Raw genomic sequence first — 17802 nt, forward strand, 5'->3', positions numbered from 1 at the left:
ATTTGAGTATATATTTAGGTTTAAGTTTTAGTTTATAGGTTATAAGTGTCAGTTATAGGTTTAAGTTTAAGTTAGGTTATAGGTTAAGCTTTTGGGAATTGAGAATAGGTTAAGGTTTAGGTTTAGGAAATCGAGTTCAGGACCAGGTTTAGGTTTGGGGTCTCAAATCTAGGTTTAGGTTAAGGAGCTGAAATTAGGATTAGGTGTAGGTTTAGGTTTAGGGATTTGAGAATACATTTAGGTTTTAGGTTATAAGTGTAGGTTATAGGTTTAGGTTTAAGTTAGGTTATAGGTTAAGGTTTAAGGAATTGAGAATAGGTTAAGGTTTAGGTTTAGGGATTTGAGAATACATTTAGGTTTTAGGTTATAAGTATAGGTTATAGGTTTAGGTTTAAGTTAGGTTATAGGTTAAGGTTTAGGGAATTGAAAATAGGTTAAGGTTTAGGTTTAGGGATTTGAGAATACATTTAGGTTTTAGGTTTAGGTTTAGGTTTTAGGTTTAGGTTTAGGTTTAGGTTATAGGTTATAGGTTATAACTTTAGGGAATTGAGAATAGGTTAAGGTTTAGGTTTAGGAATCGGGTTCGGGTTCGGGTTCGGTATTGGGTTTAGGTTTTAGTTTTCAAGTTTAGGTTTAGGTTTAGGTTTAGGTTAGGGAGTTGAGATTAGGATTAGGTGTAGGGATTTGAAAATACATTTAGGTTATAGGTTTAGGTTTAGGTTTTACGTTTAGGTTATAGGTTTAGGTTATAAGTGTAGGTTATAGGTTTAGGTTTAAGTTAGGTTATAGGTTAAGGTTTAGGGAATAGAGAATAGGTTAAGGTTTAGGTTAAGGAAATTAGGTTCAGGTTCGGGTTCGGGTTTAGGTTTAGGCTAAGGAGTTGAGATTAGGATTAGGTGTAGGTTTAGGTTTAGGGATTTGAGAATACATTTAGGTTTTAGGTTTAGGTTTAGGTTTTAGTTTATAGGTTTAAGTTATATGTTTAGGTTTAGGTTAAAGTTAGGTTATAGGTTATAAGTTTAGGTTATAAGTTATAGGTTATAGGTTAAGGTTTATGTTATAGGTTTTGGTTAAGGTTATATGTTATAGCTTTAGGGAATTGAGAAGAGGTTAAGGTTTAGTTTTAGGAAATCGGGTTCAGGTTCAGGATCGGTATTAGGTTTTGGTTTCGGTTTTCAAGTTTAGGTTTAGGTTTAGGTTAGGGAGTTGAGATTAGGATTAGGTGTATGTTTAGGTTTAGAGATTTGAGAATACATTTAGGTTTTAGGTTTAGGTTAAGGTTATAGGTTTAGGTTTAGGTTATAGGCTATAGCTTTAGGGAATTAAGAATAGGTTAAGGTTTAGGTTTAGGAAATCAGGTTCAGGTTCGGGATAGGGTTTAGGTTTGGGTTTTCAAGTTTAGGTTTAGGTTTAGGTTAGGGAGTTGAGATTAGGATTAGGTGTATGTTTAGGTTTAGGGATTTAAGAATACATTTAGGTTTTAGGTTTAGGTATAGGTTTTAGGTTATTGGTTTAGGTTTAGGTTAAGGTTTAAGTTATAGGTTTCAGTTTAGGGTTAGGTTTAGGTTATCGGTTATAGGTTATAGGTTATAGCTTTAGGGATTTGAGAATAGGTTTAGGTTATAGGTTTAGGGTGTGGTTTAGGTTAAGGGTGTGGTCCCTGCAAATACAGATATAAACATGGCCTGTCCAAATGGCCAGGCCCCTCTAGTGATGTCCATAGGAAATAGACAGCTTTATCATAGTCATAAGAGCGGTTCCCACCTTCCATGGACCCCCACTCATTCGGATAGCTCTGACGCACATTCGGGTATGCTCCATTAATTTCGAGCATTTAAAAAAACACGGCCTGTCCAAATGGTTAGGCCCCTCCAATGCTGTTCATAGGAAATGGACAGCTTCATCTTGGTTATAACAGCGGTTCCCACCTTCTAGGGACCCTCACTCATCCGGATAGCTCCAACGCACATCTAGGTCTACTACATTAATTTCGAGGAAATACAAAAATACGGCCTGTCCAAATGGCCAAGCCCCTTCAATGTTGTCAATAGGAAATGGACAGCTTCATCATGGTCATAACAGCGATTCCCACCTTCCAAGGACCCCCGCTCATCTGGATAGCTCCAACGCATATTCGGGTCGACTTTATTAATTTTGAGCAAATATAAAAATACAGCTTGTCCAAATGGCTAGGCCCCTCCAATGCTGTCCATAGAAAATTGACAACTTCATCATGGTCATAACAACAGTTCCCATCTTCCAAGGACCCCCGCTCATCCGGATAGCTCCGACGCATATCCGGGTCTGCAACCCAATCTCAAGTACCAAATGTTGCAGATGTTATGGGTTCTTAGTACAATCACATGCCCATGTTAGCAGTTCATTGTTATATTTAAGCTCAAACTTCCAACTTCTTCCTATTTTTCTTTAACTCTTATCAAATTAAGAGCAGCATGAGGTGTGTGTGTGTGTGTGTGTGTGTGTGTGTGTGTGTGTGTGTGTGTGTGTGTGTGTGTATAAACAAACAAATAAAGAAAACAAGACAATTGTATTGGCAGATTAGAAAGACAAAAGCTCCTCTTCCTTTAATTTCAAAGATTAACAACATGCCTCAAATCTGTAGAGCACAGAAACAACACTATCAAAAAGATAATAGCCCATGTACACATCTTTAAAATGGCCAGCTAGCTACTAAGACCAAACAAAAGCAGGCCAAGCAAAGGCTTGAAAGAGGCTACTTGTGGAAAAGAGTACATTACCCCTTGAAAACAAGTAGATGTGTCTATTTTGATCAAGATATTTAAGGAAATATGATCAGGAAACAAGTAGATGTGTCTAATATGATCGGGATAACAATTTAAAGATGTATAGGCATTTTCAAGTTCTTTTACAGTCATAACTAAGGAAATAAGATCCATGAATAATTTCTCTCCTTAGCCACGAGTAAATGTGTCTAATATGATCAGGATATTTAAGGACAATAAACCCTTATTGAGAAATATTTTCAACACAAGTTAACTAAGCAAATGAATAGTGAATCCATATAGAATAGGTTATTTGAATTGGTTTATTCATTGAAAGTTGTGCTTTAGAGAGTTGTTTTCCCCTCTTATAAGCTCTTCCTTGCTCCACGCGCTTTGCATACCCTCTGTTATGTTCTCAAGTTTGTGTTTCCCTATGAATGTGAGTAGTGCATGATCAATCTTTCTCCTAAATCTATTCATAGACATTTGATTATTATAGTAATTTGCACTTGCATCGTTTCCATTGGACATGTTTTAAGTTCTAGCTTGATTTAAGAAAAAAAAAAAAGGAAAAAAATTTCTCAATTGATAAAACTAAAGGCTATCTATAATCTACACTCAAATCATGTCAATTGATTGAAGCTCCTCAGTTCCCTAGAAATGTAATTTATACAAGGAGAGAAACTTTGATACTTTTTAAGTGTAATGAACTTTACCCCCTTGAATGTTGATGAAGTCATCATTTGAGTCAGACTCCTGAATACTAACAGAGTCAAACCACGATTCCTCTTGGCATATTACTACAAGCATAAAATATTTTAGAATCAAACCTCTACTTCCACTTTCAATATCTTGGGTCAATAATTCATGAGAGTGGATAGATTGTGACCAAGCATGCTTTATGGGACAAAAAGTTGGGCAACTAAGGAACAGCACGTCCATAGGATGTGTGGCGTTGAAATGAGGATGTTGAGATGGATGAGTGGCAAGACAAGGAATGATAGATATAGAAATGAATGAATTGGAGGGAACTTAGGGCTATCACCAATAGGTAACAAGATGAAGGAAAGTACACTTAAATGATTTGGTCATGTGCAATAGAGACCAAGGACTGCAAATAATGAAAGAAGTCCTAATGCATTGGAATCACCATAAAAGAGCATATAACATGAATTAATAAGATCCCATTCAATGAATGAATGCACAAAAGATATCGATAAAGCATTCAGCAATGATAAGAAACTAACTTTATGAAGGATTATAACCTTAAAATTGCACTTATCAGATAATCCTAATATTTCCTCGAGTTACCATGAAATGTACAATTAGAAAGAAAATGGAAAGTAGTTAAATTTGGCAGGCCAAATGAAAATGTTAGTATCTTATGATCTGTGTGACTTCCAAGCTACACCTCGTTCACAACAGCACCTAGTTGAATGCTATTTCTATTCAATGAATGAACTAACTCCCACCCGATCGAAAACAGCAGATCTCTTCAAAGGAACAATCAAAAGTGAGATTCAACTATTAATTAAAGAGTAAAAGGAACAATCAAAAGTGAGATTCAACTATCAATTAAATGAAGTGGAACAAATTCATAGTAGTAAAACATTAAGTTTCAGTAGATAAAGAGATGTTTGCTCACTACTTCGAGGTTTTAGCCCCACAGGCACCTCCACATGTGGCTATGCATGCTAACTGGGCACGTGCATATGACATCCAGGCCACTTATCAGGTGGAAAATGGTGTAGATTATTCAGCCAAAAGCCAGTCCAGAAAACCACTCAGGCCCCCCACAAATGAACCAAAACATTGGACAGTCATTTTCAAGGCCACCAAATCTGCCTATTCCCATGCAGCTGACCTGACAGTTGAATAGCTTGAGTTTCTGGCTAGATGATCTACACTGGTTCACACGTGATACACAGATAACATTTGCCACATTGGCATGTGGAGCCCCAAATAGAGGTGCATGTGGACCAGTGGAGGATACATGAGGGGTTAGCAAACCTCCAGTCTTAGGTATGCTGATGGAAATTGATTTCATCATGCATTGAGGACATAATGTTCTTGCATGATTACTTGCTGATGACAAGAGATTCAACTTGGCATATAAAGATAATAGATACAAACATTATCTGTCTCCTTGAAAAGCCCTCATGATGACAGTTATAAACAACAATGCAAAATTCGAAATCAAGGGCACTTTCTACCAATTATCTTGAATAGTTAATAGCAGAATTAATCTAGTTCAATATTTGCACCATAAAATAAGAGTAATCCACCAAATTTGGTGAATGAATCATTGAAAGATAAATGATAGACAACAAGGAATTATTCCAACAAGAATGTTGTTAGTGAACTATAACTTTTGATATGAATGTTGGACATTTGTATGAAATAACCAACAAGAATCCCTACACATTCTATTCAAATTTCAACCAATGGATTGTGGGTGAATTCAGTCCACAATATTATGTGTACTGAAGTATCTCAATACTAACTCAACGCCATCCAATCTATTCACATAACTCTTCTCACCAAGTTGAAGGTGCTTTCCTAAAATTACTTTATATCTTCTCTGGGCCATATCACAAGATTTCAGAGGTTTGGGGTGATTTTTACACTGTTTCGATCCAGTAAAAAGGCCTAATATGGATTGCTTAATTCATTGATGAGTTGAATCTCACGGCATTAAATCCAAATCTTTCATTTGTCACAAACAGAAATATCCTATTTATTATAATTTGATTGGACCACATCAACGGCAATCTCACGGCAATCCTAAAATCCCAAATTCCTAAAATCCTCACATCCTCAATTCTTAAAATCCTCAAACCCCCAATTTGTAAAATCAGAAAATTCCCAATTTCAAAAGTCCTCAAATCCCCAAAATCCTAAAATCCCTAAATCCCTAATTTGTAAAATCAGAAAAATTGAATTTGGGGTCCACATTCAAATCGAGAATCTATAAACTACTAACTCCCAATTTCCTAAATCGGCATTAATATTGAGGGAGAGAGAGAGATACCTTACTGTCATGAATGACCTTCAACTGAGCTTCAAAGAGAGAGAGAGGGCGTGTGTGGGTAGGGTGTTTGGCAACGGTCCGCAAGAGAGATCAGAGAGAGAGAGGAAGAGAGAGATAGAGGGAGAGAGGAGGGACAGGAGGCGAGAGAGACAAAGAGGGAGGAAGAGAGAGATAGAGAGCGAGAGGAGGGAGAGGGTGTGAGAGAAAGAGAGAGAGAGAGGAGACTACCGCAGATTAAGGCAGTCTCTCTCACGGACGCGGGTTAGGTAACCCATCAGTAGCGAGTTGGCTACTGAACCGACGTCACCAAGTTCTGTGGGCCCCACTATGATGTATGTGTTGTATCCACACCGTCCATTCATTTTGAGATATTATTTTAGAACATGAGCTAAAGAATGAGGCAGATAAAAAGATGTAGTGGACCTCACCATAGAAAACAGTGGGGAGAGTGATTCCCACCGTCTATTTTTTCTGCTCATTTTATGGTATGAGCAAAAATATAAAGCAGATCCAAATCTCAAATATATATACCATAGTATAGGAAACAATAGGGATTGACCATAAAAAACTTCTTTTAAGCCACAAAAGTTTTAGATCAGGCTGATATTTGTTTTTTAACTTAATCCCTGACTTTGTGACCATATCAGATGATTGAATTGAAATAAACATTACAGTGAGCAGTAGGAATTTCTCCATGTCAATGTCCAATCAGTATTATTTTCTGCAGTTCAACTCAGATTTTGATATGCTCGGTCTACTTGTTTTTTAGCTCATGCCCTGAAATAATCTAGAAAAACGGATGAACGGTGTGGATATACCATGCATACAATAAGTTGGGCCCACGGTCATTCCTGCATTGTGTTGGGTGTGGGCGGGCCGCACCTCATCCGCTCCCATTTGGTAAGACCCCGCACGCGTGTCTATGTGACAAGCGTGAGGTACTTCAGGAAGCCCCCGACACTGGAAGATTTGCCAAAAAGTCATGTCCGTATACGATGGATTGACTACTCCCCATAGTGTATGTGTTTCATCAATGTTATCCATCTATTTTTCTAGATCATTTTAGGGTTTGAGATAAAAAATGAGGTAATGAATGTCAACCATTAAAAACTTTTTGAGGCCTATAAAAGTTCTGGATCAAGTTTATCTTTGTTTTTTCCCTTCATCTGTGCCTGTATGACCTAATCAATATAGAGCCATTTTTAGGCCTAGGGTTGAAAAATAAGTCCTATCATTCAGGTGGACCACATGGTTGGAAACACCATACACCGCAACACTTCCTGAAAAGTTGTTTCCCTTGGTGTGTCTTTCTTCAATTACAAGGTTGAAAACACTATACATGGCAACACTCACCCTCCAAATTATTTCCCTTGGTGTGTCTCTTGAATTACAAGTGGGCCTGGTTTTTGGGTCCCAAGCCTAAACTTTAGTGTGGCATGGTTTGATTGGATTTGACGTAATCATCAAAATCGACCTTGTAAAAATTCAGTCATGGACATCTTTCTCCCAATTATTTCCTTTAGTGGTGCCCACCTAAATCATAGGTTGGCCTAATGTTGTTTTGGCCCTGGGCCAAATATGAGATGGCACATGTAATGGTTATAGTAGATTCATCATCATAGTGACCCATAAAAAATAAAGGGTGGGCATTCCCCTCCTAACTATTTCCCTTGGTACGATCCACATAAATATCAAAATTGGCTGGTTTCAGAGACCTATGTTTAAAATTGAGTCACACACCGGATAGTCAGAGTGGAATTCAGAAATATTGTTCACATGCAATATCTTTAGAGTCTCGCAAGCAAAGGGGTCAGCCAACATGGATGTACACTACAATGATTTGTTCCTAAAATGATGGTGACTATCAAGTGTGTGACCCAATTTAGTCCCATGTCTAAAAAATTAACCTCATTCTTGATTCAAGTGGCCATACCAAGGGAAACACTTTAGAGGGAAATGCCCATTCTTAATTTCTTTTACGGGGCCCACTATGATGTGTAAATGAAATCCAATTCAACCATTACATGTGTCAACCTAGGTTAGGCACATGGCCAAAAAATCAGGCTAACATGTGATTTAGGTGGGCCATATAAAAGGTAATAAGCGAGAGAGATACATCCAATGTAGCTTTTAAACCATGCCTACCATGATGATCATGTGAAATCCACTTGAACAACTAAATGACACACCAAAATTTAGACTTGGGGCTGAAAAATCTGAAGCATCCTTGATATTAGTGAGCTGCACCATGGGAAATAGTTTGAAGGGTAGGCCTCGCCCTGTACAGTATTTCCAGTTATGTGGTCCATCTGAATCACTAATGGAACTGGTTTACAAGACATGCCTAAAATTGCGTCATGCGAGTGGAGCATTTCCAGGCATTTGTTTATAAAACATGATCCTCAAATTCTCAAGAATATTTGATATTATTAGTTTTAATTTCATTTTTAAATCCTAATTAGATAACTTTATTTAGTTTCATTTATAAATCCTAATTTCATTTATTCTACATCTAAAAAAAAAAAAACCAAAAACCTAATTATCTAATTCACATGTACAAAAACACATTTCTAGAATCTACATTATATCGCACACAATTAAGGTACTATTTCGGTCACTCTAGTTTATACCTCAAGAATAAAGATTAAATGGACCACACCACAAATAAGGGAAACAGATTGGCTACTCCCCATGCACCATCCAATGGCTAGTGGTTGGTTCTGTGTAGGCCCCACCATGATGTATGTGTTTTAATCCATGCCGTCCCCATGAGGTCAAGTTGTGTGGGCCCCACCAAGACGTGTGTTAAACATCAACACCATGCATTTGATGGGTCCCCTTTAAATTATGGGATATCCCAAAAAGCAGCCGTATAGGGAACTCCGGTGGGCCATACCATCTAAAATCACGTGAAGATATGCCTAAAACATATAAAAGCACTTGGTGGGCCCCACCTGAATTTTGGATGTGTCTAAAACTTGGTATGACCCCTCATCCAAGTGTCACACACATAATGGATGGGCTGGATTTGTGGACCACATCTTGGTGGGCCCAAAAAATAATTATGAATGTTTTAATGGAGGGTAACCCCTCTCAACTTTTGTATGTGTTGTGGCCCACACAAGTCATAGATTGATTTGATTTTTAATCCCTGGGCCCACCATGGGTTGGTGCATCTGACTGATGGGGTAGATGTTTGACACGCATCATGGTGGGGCCCACAAAGCCATACCCGACCTCGGCCCAAATTTGGGCGGGCGCCCAAAACAGAGGCCCACCCAAAAAACCCCCAAATCATAAAACCTCTCTCTCTCTCTCTCTCTCTCTCACTCTGTTCCTTAACCCTATCTCTCTCCCGATCTTGCTCCAGCTCTCTCATCTTCCTCCCTCTCTCTATTCGTTCCCCAATCTCTCTCTCTATCTCTCTCTCTCTTCCATCTCTCTTCACTCTTTGAAGTTTCAGGTGCTGCTAAAGAGGAAGAAGAGGAGGAAAAAGAATAAGGTATGTTTTTTCTTTTTTCATTTTCAATCATTTGTCACATTCTCTTCACACAACATTGTTTTTTCTGATTTTCGTTTTTTCCTTGCTTGGTATTGCCTTTATGAACATGAAATGCCATTGGTTTTAGGGATTTTACTTATTGGTTTCAGGTATTTTTAAATCTGTCTGCTCTTCTTTTGATGTTGATCTTCAATGTTGTTTCTTGATGATTTCAGATTTCCTGTTGCTATTTGTGGTCTGTAATAATCTCTTACAGCTTGATTTGTTGCCAAAACACATACCCACTTGGGGTTTTGATTGGTTTCTAGCAATGCCATTTGATTTCATGATCCCTACACTTCTATAGCTTTTGATTTACAGGTGGAATCTGGCTATAAACTTTATATTTTGTCATATTTAAGGTTTTTTCTTGGTTGGTATTGCCTTCATGATCATTAAACACCATTGGTTTCTGGAATTGTATTTATTGGTTTAATGGATTTTTAAATGTGTCTGCTCTTCTTGGGATTTTAATCTTCATGTCTGTCTTATTCGATAATTTCGAATTTCCTGCTTCTATTGTTGGTTTATATGAAGAAATATAATTTATTTTGTTGCTGAAACACATTTCCTAATTCGGGTTTTCATTGGTTTCTATCAATGCCTGGATTTCATGATGCTTGCACAGCCTTCCTATTAAAGGTTTTTTCCTTGCTTGGTATAGCCTTCATGAACATGAATTACCAATCATTTATGGGATTCTATTGATTGGTTTCATGGATTTTTGAATCTGTCTGCCCTTCTTTTGATGTTGAAAGACTTGTCTGTTTTCGGATTTACTGCTTCTATTTGTGGTTTATGTGAAGAAATACAACTTGATTTGTTGCCAAAACACATACCCAGTAGGGGTTTTAATTCGTTTCTATCAATGCCAAGTTTTCATGATGCCTGCAGTTCTGATGCGTTTGATTTACATGTGGAATCTGGATGAGAACTTAATATTGTTTTTCCTATTTAACGTTTTTTCATTGCTTGGTACAGCCTTCACGAACATGCATTTTATGGAGTAGAACAGTTTGAGCAATATGCATTTTCTTATTAACTTTGTTATTTACTGCAACATGCATTTTATGGAGTAGAACAGTTTGAGCAGAAATTTTCAGTTTCAGATAAAAATTTACTATGTAAAGGTTTCAGTTTCAAAAAATAAAATAAAATCAGTAATGTGCATTTTTTTGTAACATATTATGTTGCTCCATTCAAATTCTGCTTCTTTCAGGTAATCGGTGTCAATTAAGACAGTTTAGATACCACCAAATAAATTGTTTTTTCTATCTATGGCAGTAGATAAGTAAGCTTGGTTTATGATCAAATATAAGTAACTTTTTATTTAAAGTTATATAATGCTTATAATGCTTAAATCAGTCCACTTGGACATGTGTTTACAATGCTTGAATCAGTCCACTTGAACATGTGTTTACGATGATTAAATTAGTCCATTAGAACATGTGTTTATGATGCTTAAATCAATCAACTCGGATGTGTGGTAATGATGCTAAGATCTTCAGCAAGAACAGGTGTTTATGATGCTTAAATAAATTGACTTGGATGTGTGGTAATGATGCTAAGATCATCCCCCTAGAACATTTGCTTATGATGCTTAAATCAATCCACTTGAACATGTATGAATGATGCTTGACTTAGTTCACTTGAACATGTGTGAATGATGCTCAACTTGGTTCACTTGAAAATGTGCGAATGATGCTTGACTTGGTTCACTTGAACATGTGTGAATAATGCTTGACTTGGTTCACTTGAGCATGGGTGTATAGTGCCTATGTTGGTCCACTTGACCATTGGGCGTATAGACCATGTTTTGAATTTACATTATTTTTCATTAGGCTACTGTTGATATGAAGAATGTATTTCTTGTAGCAAAATATTTTTAGGATAAATTATTCATATATCATTTTCTTATCATAAATTATTCATATTACAGTTTATAGTTGTGACTTGTAATTTATAGATTTGTAAGTTAGATAATTAGTTACTCGTTTGAGAATTTCTATAGGGCCATACATAGGTATGGTGTGTTTTTGGTGGCATAGAAATCGCTCAAATTGTCCCATTTTGGACAGTTCAAGGTTAGATGGATAGTATGCTTTCATGTAATCTATTTAAATGTTCATGCCTGATCCGCGGCCCATCTTCACGTTTCTCTCTAGATATGTTTCTTCCGTTCCGTATTCAATGCCAAATATCTTTACATTGTTTTAGATATTTAGCATTGGAATGTAGCGTAAGATCAACTTATCTTGAGAGGCATGGGAAGATGCTGCCGGATTTTCGACGTGAACGTTTAAATAGGAATATGAAAGTATTACAATCTATCCAACCTTGGATGAGTGATTAATTTAGGATTTAATTGTATTAGCTTAGAATTGATGGAGCAGACCCGGATGTGCGTCGGAGCTATTTGGATGAGAGGGGGTCCTTGGAAGGTGGGAACCGCTGTTATGACCATGATGAAGTTGTCAATTTTCTATGGACAACATTAGAAGGGCCTAGCCATTTGGACAGGCCGTGTTTATGTATTTGCTTGAAATTAATGGAGCAGACCCGAATGTGTGTCGTAGCTATCCGGATGAGCGGGGGTCCCTACAAGGTGGGAACCGCTATTATGACCATGATGAAGCTATCCATTTCCTATAGACAACATTGGAGGGGCCTGCCTATTTGGACAGACCGTGTTTATGTATTTGCTCGAAATTAATGAAGCAGACCCGGATGTGCGCTGGAGCTATCCGGATGAGCAGGGGTCCTTAGAAGGTGGGAACCACTGTTATGACCATGATAAAGCTGTCTATTTCCTATAGATAGCATTAGAGGGGCTTGACCATTTGGACATGCTGTGTTTATGTATTTGCTCGAAATTAATGGAGCAGACTCGGATGTGTGTTGGAGCTATCTGGATGAGCGGGGGTCCTTGGAAGGTGGGAACTACTGTTATGACCATAATGAAGCTGTCCATTTCCTATGGACAATATTGAAGGGACTTGGCCATTTGGACAGACTGTGTTTATGTATTTGCTAGAAATTAATGGAGCAGACCCGGATGTGTGTCGGAGCTATCCGGATGAGCGGGGGTCCCTGGAAGGTGGGAACCACTGTTATGACCATGATGAAGCTGTCCATTTCCTATGGACAACATTGGAGGGGCCTAGCCATTTGGACAGGCTGTATTTATATCTGTAATTGTAAGTACCACACCCTTAACCTAAACCTATAACCTAAACTCATTCTTAATTCCCTAAAGCTATAACCTATAACATAACCCTAAACCTAAACCTAAACCAAAACCTATAACCTAAACCTTAACCTAAACATAAACCTAAACCTAAACCTATACCTATAACCTAAACCTAAACCTTAACCTATAACCTAAACCTATACTTATAACCTTAACTTAAACTTATAACCTTAACCTAAACTTATTCTCAAATCCCAAAACTTTTACTTATAGCTGAAACCTATAACCTATACTTATAACCTATACCTAAACTTACAACCTTAACCTAAACTTATTCTCAAATCCCTAAACCTATACTTATAACCTAAACCCAAACCTTAACCTTAACCTATAACCTAAACTTATAACCTTAAACTAAGCCTATTCTTAAATCCCAAAACCTATACGTATAACCTAAACCCAATCCCGAACCCGAACCCGATTTCCTAAACCTAAACCTTAACCTATAACCCATACTTATAACCTTAACCTAAATTTATTCTCAAATCCCAAAACCTATACGTATAACCTAAACCTAGACATTAACCTTAACCTATAACCTATACTTATAACCTATAACCTAAACCTATACCTATAACCTAAACCTAAACCTTAACCTATAACCTAAACCTATACTTATAACCTTAACGTAAACCTATTCTCAAATCCCAAAACCTATACGTATAACCTAAACCTAGACCTTAACCTTAACCTATAACCTACACTTATAACCTATAACCTAAACCTATACCTATAACCTAAACCTAAACCTTAACCTATAACCAAAACACCTATACCTATAACTTAAGCCTAAACCTAAACCTTAACCTATAACCTAAACACCTATACCTATAACTTAAGCCTAAACCTAAACCTATACTTGTAACATTAACCTAAACCTTCAAATCCCAAAACTTTTACTTATAACCTAAACCTAGACCTTAACCTTAACCTATAACCTATACTAATAACCTTAACCTAAACATACAACCTTAACCTAAACCTAAACCTTAACCTATAACGCAACCTATTCTGAAATCCCAAAACCTATACTTATAACCAAAACCTAAACCTTAACCTAAAATCAAATCCCTAAACCTTAACCTATAACCCAACCTAAACCTATATTTATAACTTAAACCTATTCTCAAATCCCAAAACCTATACATATAACCTAAACCTAGACCTTGACCTTAACCTTAACCTTAACCTTAACCTATACTTGTAACCTAAACATTAACCTCTATAACCTATACTTATATCCTTAACCTAAACTTATAACCTTAACCGAAATCTATTCTCAAATCCCAAAACCTATACTTATAACATAAACCTAAACCTAAACCTATAACTTATAACCTATAACCTAAACCCAAACCTAAACCCAATCCCGAACCCAAACCCGCTTTCCTAAACCTAAACCTTCACCTGTAACCCATACTTATAACCTTAATCTAAACCTATTCTTAAATCCCAAAACCTATATGTATAGCCTAAACCTAGACCTTAACCTTAACCTATAACCTATACTTATAACCTAAACCTATACCCATAACCTAAACCTAAACCTAAACCTTAACCTATAACCTAAAACTATACTTATAACCTTAACCTAAACCTAGTCTTAAATCCCAAAACCTATATGTATAACCTAAACCTAGACCTTGACCTTAATCTTAACCTACAACCTATACTTATAACCTATAACCTGAACCCATACCTATAACTTAAAACTAAACCTAAACCTATAACCTAAACCTATACTTATAACCTTAACCTAAACCTATTCTCAAATCCTAAAACCTATACGTATAACCTAAACCTAGACCTTAACCTTAACCTATAACCTATACTTATAACATATAACCTAAACCTATACCTATAACCTAAACATTAACCTATAACTTAAAAACCTATACCTATAACCTAAACCTAAACCTTAACCTATAACCTAAACATATACTTATAACCTTAACCTAAACCTATTCTCAAATCCCAAAACTTATACTTATAACCTAAACCTAGACCTTAACCTTAACCTATAACCTATACTTATAACCTTAACCTAAACTTACAACCTTAACCCAAACCTAAACCTTAACCTAAACTCAAATCCCTAAACCTTAACCTATAACCCAACCTAAACCTATACTTATAACCTAAACCTATTCTTAAATCCCAAAACCTATACTTATAACCTAAACCTAAACCTTAACCTAACCTCAAATCCCTAAACCTTAACATATAACCCAACCTAAACCTATACTTATAAGCTAAACCTATTCTCAAATCCCAAAACCTATGCATATAACCTAAACCTAGACCTTGACCTGAACCTTAACCTGTAACTTATACTTGTAACCTAAACCTTAAGCTATACCTATAACTTATACTTATATCCTTAACCTAAACTTATAACCTTAACCTAAATCTATTCTCAAATCCCAAAACTTATACTTTTAACATAAACCTAAACCTAAACCTATAACCTATAACCTATAACCTAAAGCCAAACCTAAACCCGATCCCGAACTGGAAACCGATTTCATAAACCTAAACCTTAACTTATAACCCATACTTATAACCTTAACCTAAACCTATTCTCAAATCCCAAAGCCTATACGTATAATCTAAACCTAGACCTTAACCTTAACCTATAACCTATACTTATAACCTAAACCTATACCCATAACCTAAACCTAAACCTTAACCTATAACCTAAAACTATACTTATAACCTTAACCTAAACCTATTCTTAAATCCCAAAACCTATACTTATAACCTAAACCTAGACCTTGACCTTAATCTTAACTTATAACCTATACTTATAACCTATAAACTAAACCTATACCTATAACCTAAACCTAAACCTTAACCTATAACCTAAAACTATACTTATAACCTTAACCTAAACCTATTCTTAAATCCTAAAACCTATACGTATAACGTAAACTTAGACCTTAACCTTAACCTATAACCTAAACTTATACCTAAAACCTAAACTTAAACCTTAACCTAAAACCTAAACACTTATACCTATAACCTAAACCCAAACCTTAACCTATAACCTAAACCTATACTTATAACCTTAACCTAAACCTATTCTCAAATCCCAAAACTTATAGTTATAACCTAAACCTAGACATTAACCTTAACCTATAACCTATACTTATAAGCTTAACCTAAACTTACAACCTTAACCTAAACCTAAACCTTAACCTAAACTCAAATCCCGAAACCTTAACCTATAACCCAACCTAAACCTATATTTATAACCTAAACCTATTCTCAAATCCCAAAACCTATACTTATAACCTAAACCTAAATCTTAACCTAAACTCAAATCCCTAAACCTTAACATATAACCCAACCTAAACCTATACTTATCACCTAAACCTATTTTCAAATCCCAAAACCTATACTTATAACCTAAACCTAAATCTTAACCTAAACTCAAATCCCTAAACCTTAACCTATAACCCAACCTAAACCTATACTTATAACCTAAACCTATTCTCAAATCCCAAAACCTATACGTATAACCTAAACCTAGACCTTGACCTTAACCTTAACCTATAACCTATACTTGTAACCTAAACCTTAACCTATACCTATAACCTATACTTATATCCTTAACCTAAACTTATAACCTTAACCTAAATCTATTCTCAAATCCCAAAACCTATACTTATAACATAAACTTAAACCTAAACCTATAACCTAAACCCGATCTCGAACCTATAACCTATAACCTATAACCTAAATCTATTCTCAAACCCAAACCTAAACCCGATCCCGAACCTATAACCTATAACCTATAACCTAAAGCCAAACTTAAACCCGATCCCGAACTGGAAACTGATTTCCTAAACCTAAACCTTAACCTATAACCCATACTTATAACCTTAACCTAAACCTATTCTCAACTCCCAAAACCTATACGTATAACCTAAACCTACACCTTAACCTTAACTTATAACCTATACTTATAACCTAAACCTATACCTATAACCTAAATATAAACCTTAACCTATAACATAAAACTATACTTATAACCCAAACCTAAACCTATTCTTAAATCCCAAAAGCTATTCGTATAACCTAAACAAAGACCTTGACCTTAACCTTAACCTATAACCTATACTTATAACATATAACCTAAACCTAAACCTTAACTTATAACCTTAACCTAAACCTATTCTCAAATCCCAAAACCTATACGTATAACCTAAACCTAGACCTTAACCTTAACCTATAACCTATACTTACAACCTATAACCTAAACCTATACCTATAACCTAAACCTAAACCTTAACCTATAACCTAAACACCTATACCTATAACCTGAACCTAAACCTTAACCTAAACCTAAACCTATTCTCAAATCCCAAAACTTATACTTATAACCTAAACCTAGACCTTAACCTTAACCTATAACCTATACTTATAACCTTAACCTAAACTTACAACCTTAACCTAAACTTAAACCTTAACCTAAACTCAAATCCCTAAACCTTAAACTATAACCTAACCTAAACCTATACTTATAACCTAAACCTATTCTCAAATCCCAAAACCTATACTTATAACCTAAACCTAAACCTTAACCTAAACCTAAACCTAAACCTATACTTATAACCTATAACCAATAACCTAAACCTAAAACTAAACCGTAACCTATAACCCAACCCTTAACCTATAACCTAAACCTGTAACCTAAAACCTAAACCCAAACCTAAACCCAATCCCGAACCCAAACCCGATTTCCTAAACCCAAACCTTAACTTATAACCTTAACCTAAACCTATTCTCAATTCCCAAAACCTATACTTATAACCTAAACCTAAACCTTAACCTAAACCTAAACCTAAACCTATACTTATAACCCATAACCTAAACCTAAAACCTAAACCTGATCCCGAACCCGAACCCAATTTCCTAAACCTATACTTAAACCTATTCTCAAATCCCAAAACCTAAACCTAAACCTTAACCTTAACATATAACCTTAACCTAAACCTATTCTCTAATCCCAAAATCTATACTTATAACCTAAACCTAAACCTTAACTTAAACCTAAACCTAAACCTATACTTATAACCTATAACCTATAACCTAAACCTAAAACTAAACCTTAACCTATAACCCAACCCTTAACCTAAACCTAAAACCTATACCCAAACCTAAACCTGATTCCAAAACCCGAACCCAATTTCCTAAACATAAACCTAAACTTATTCTCAAATCCCAAAACCTA

General features: G+C 35.9%; 1 long non-coding RNA gene across 1 annotated transcript; it reads right to left on the reverse strand.

Moving 5' to 3' along the window:
• Positions 1-12790: 12790 nt before the first annotated feature.
• LOC131250105 (uncharacterized) lies at positions 12791-15851 on the reverse strand. The gene is made up of 3 exons (XR_009173065.1): positions 15728-15851; positions 14630-14710; positions 12791-12870 (listed from the first exon to the last, which is right to left on the reverse strand). It is a non-coding gene; the product is annotated as an uncharacterized LOC131250105 (long non-coding RNA).
• Positions 15852-17802: the final 1951 nt, after the last annotated feature.

Source organism: Magnolia sinica, chromosome 6 (assembly GCF_029962835.1).
Source record: "Magnolia sinica isolate HGM2019 chromosome 6, MsV1, whole genome shotgun sequence".
NCBI lineage: Eukaryota > Viridiplantae > Streptophyta > Magnoliopsida > Magnoliales > Magnoliaceae > Magnolia > Magnolia sinica.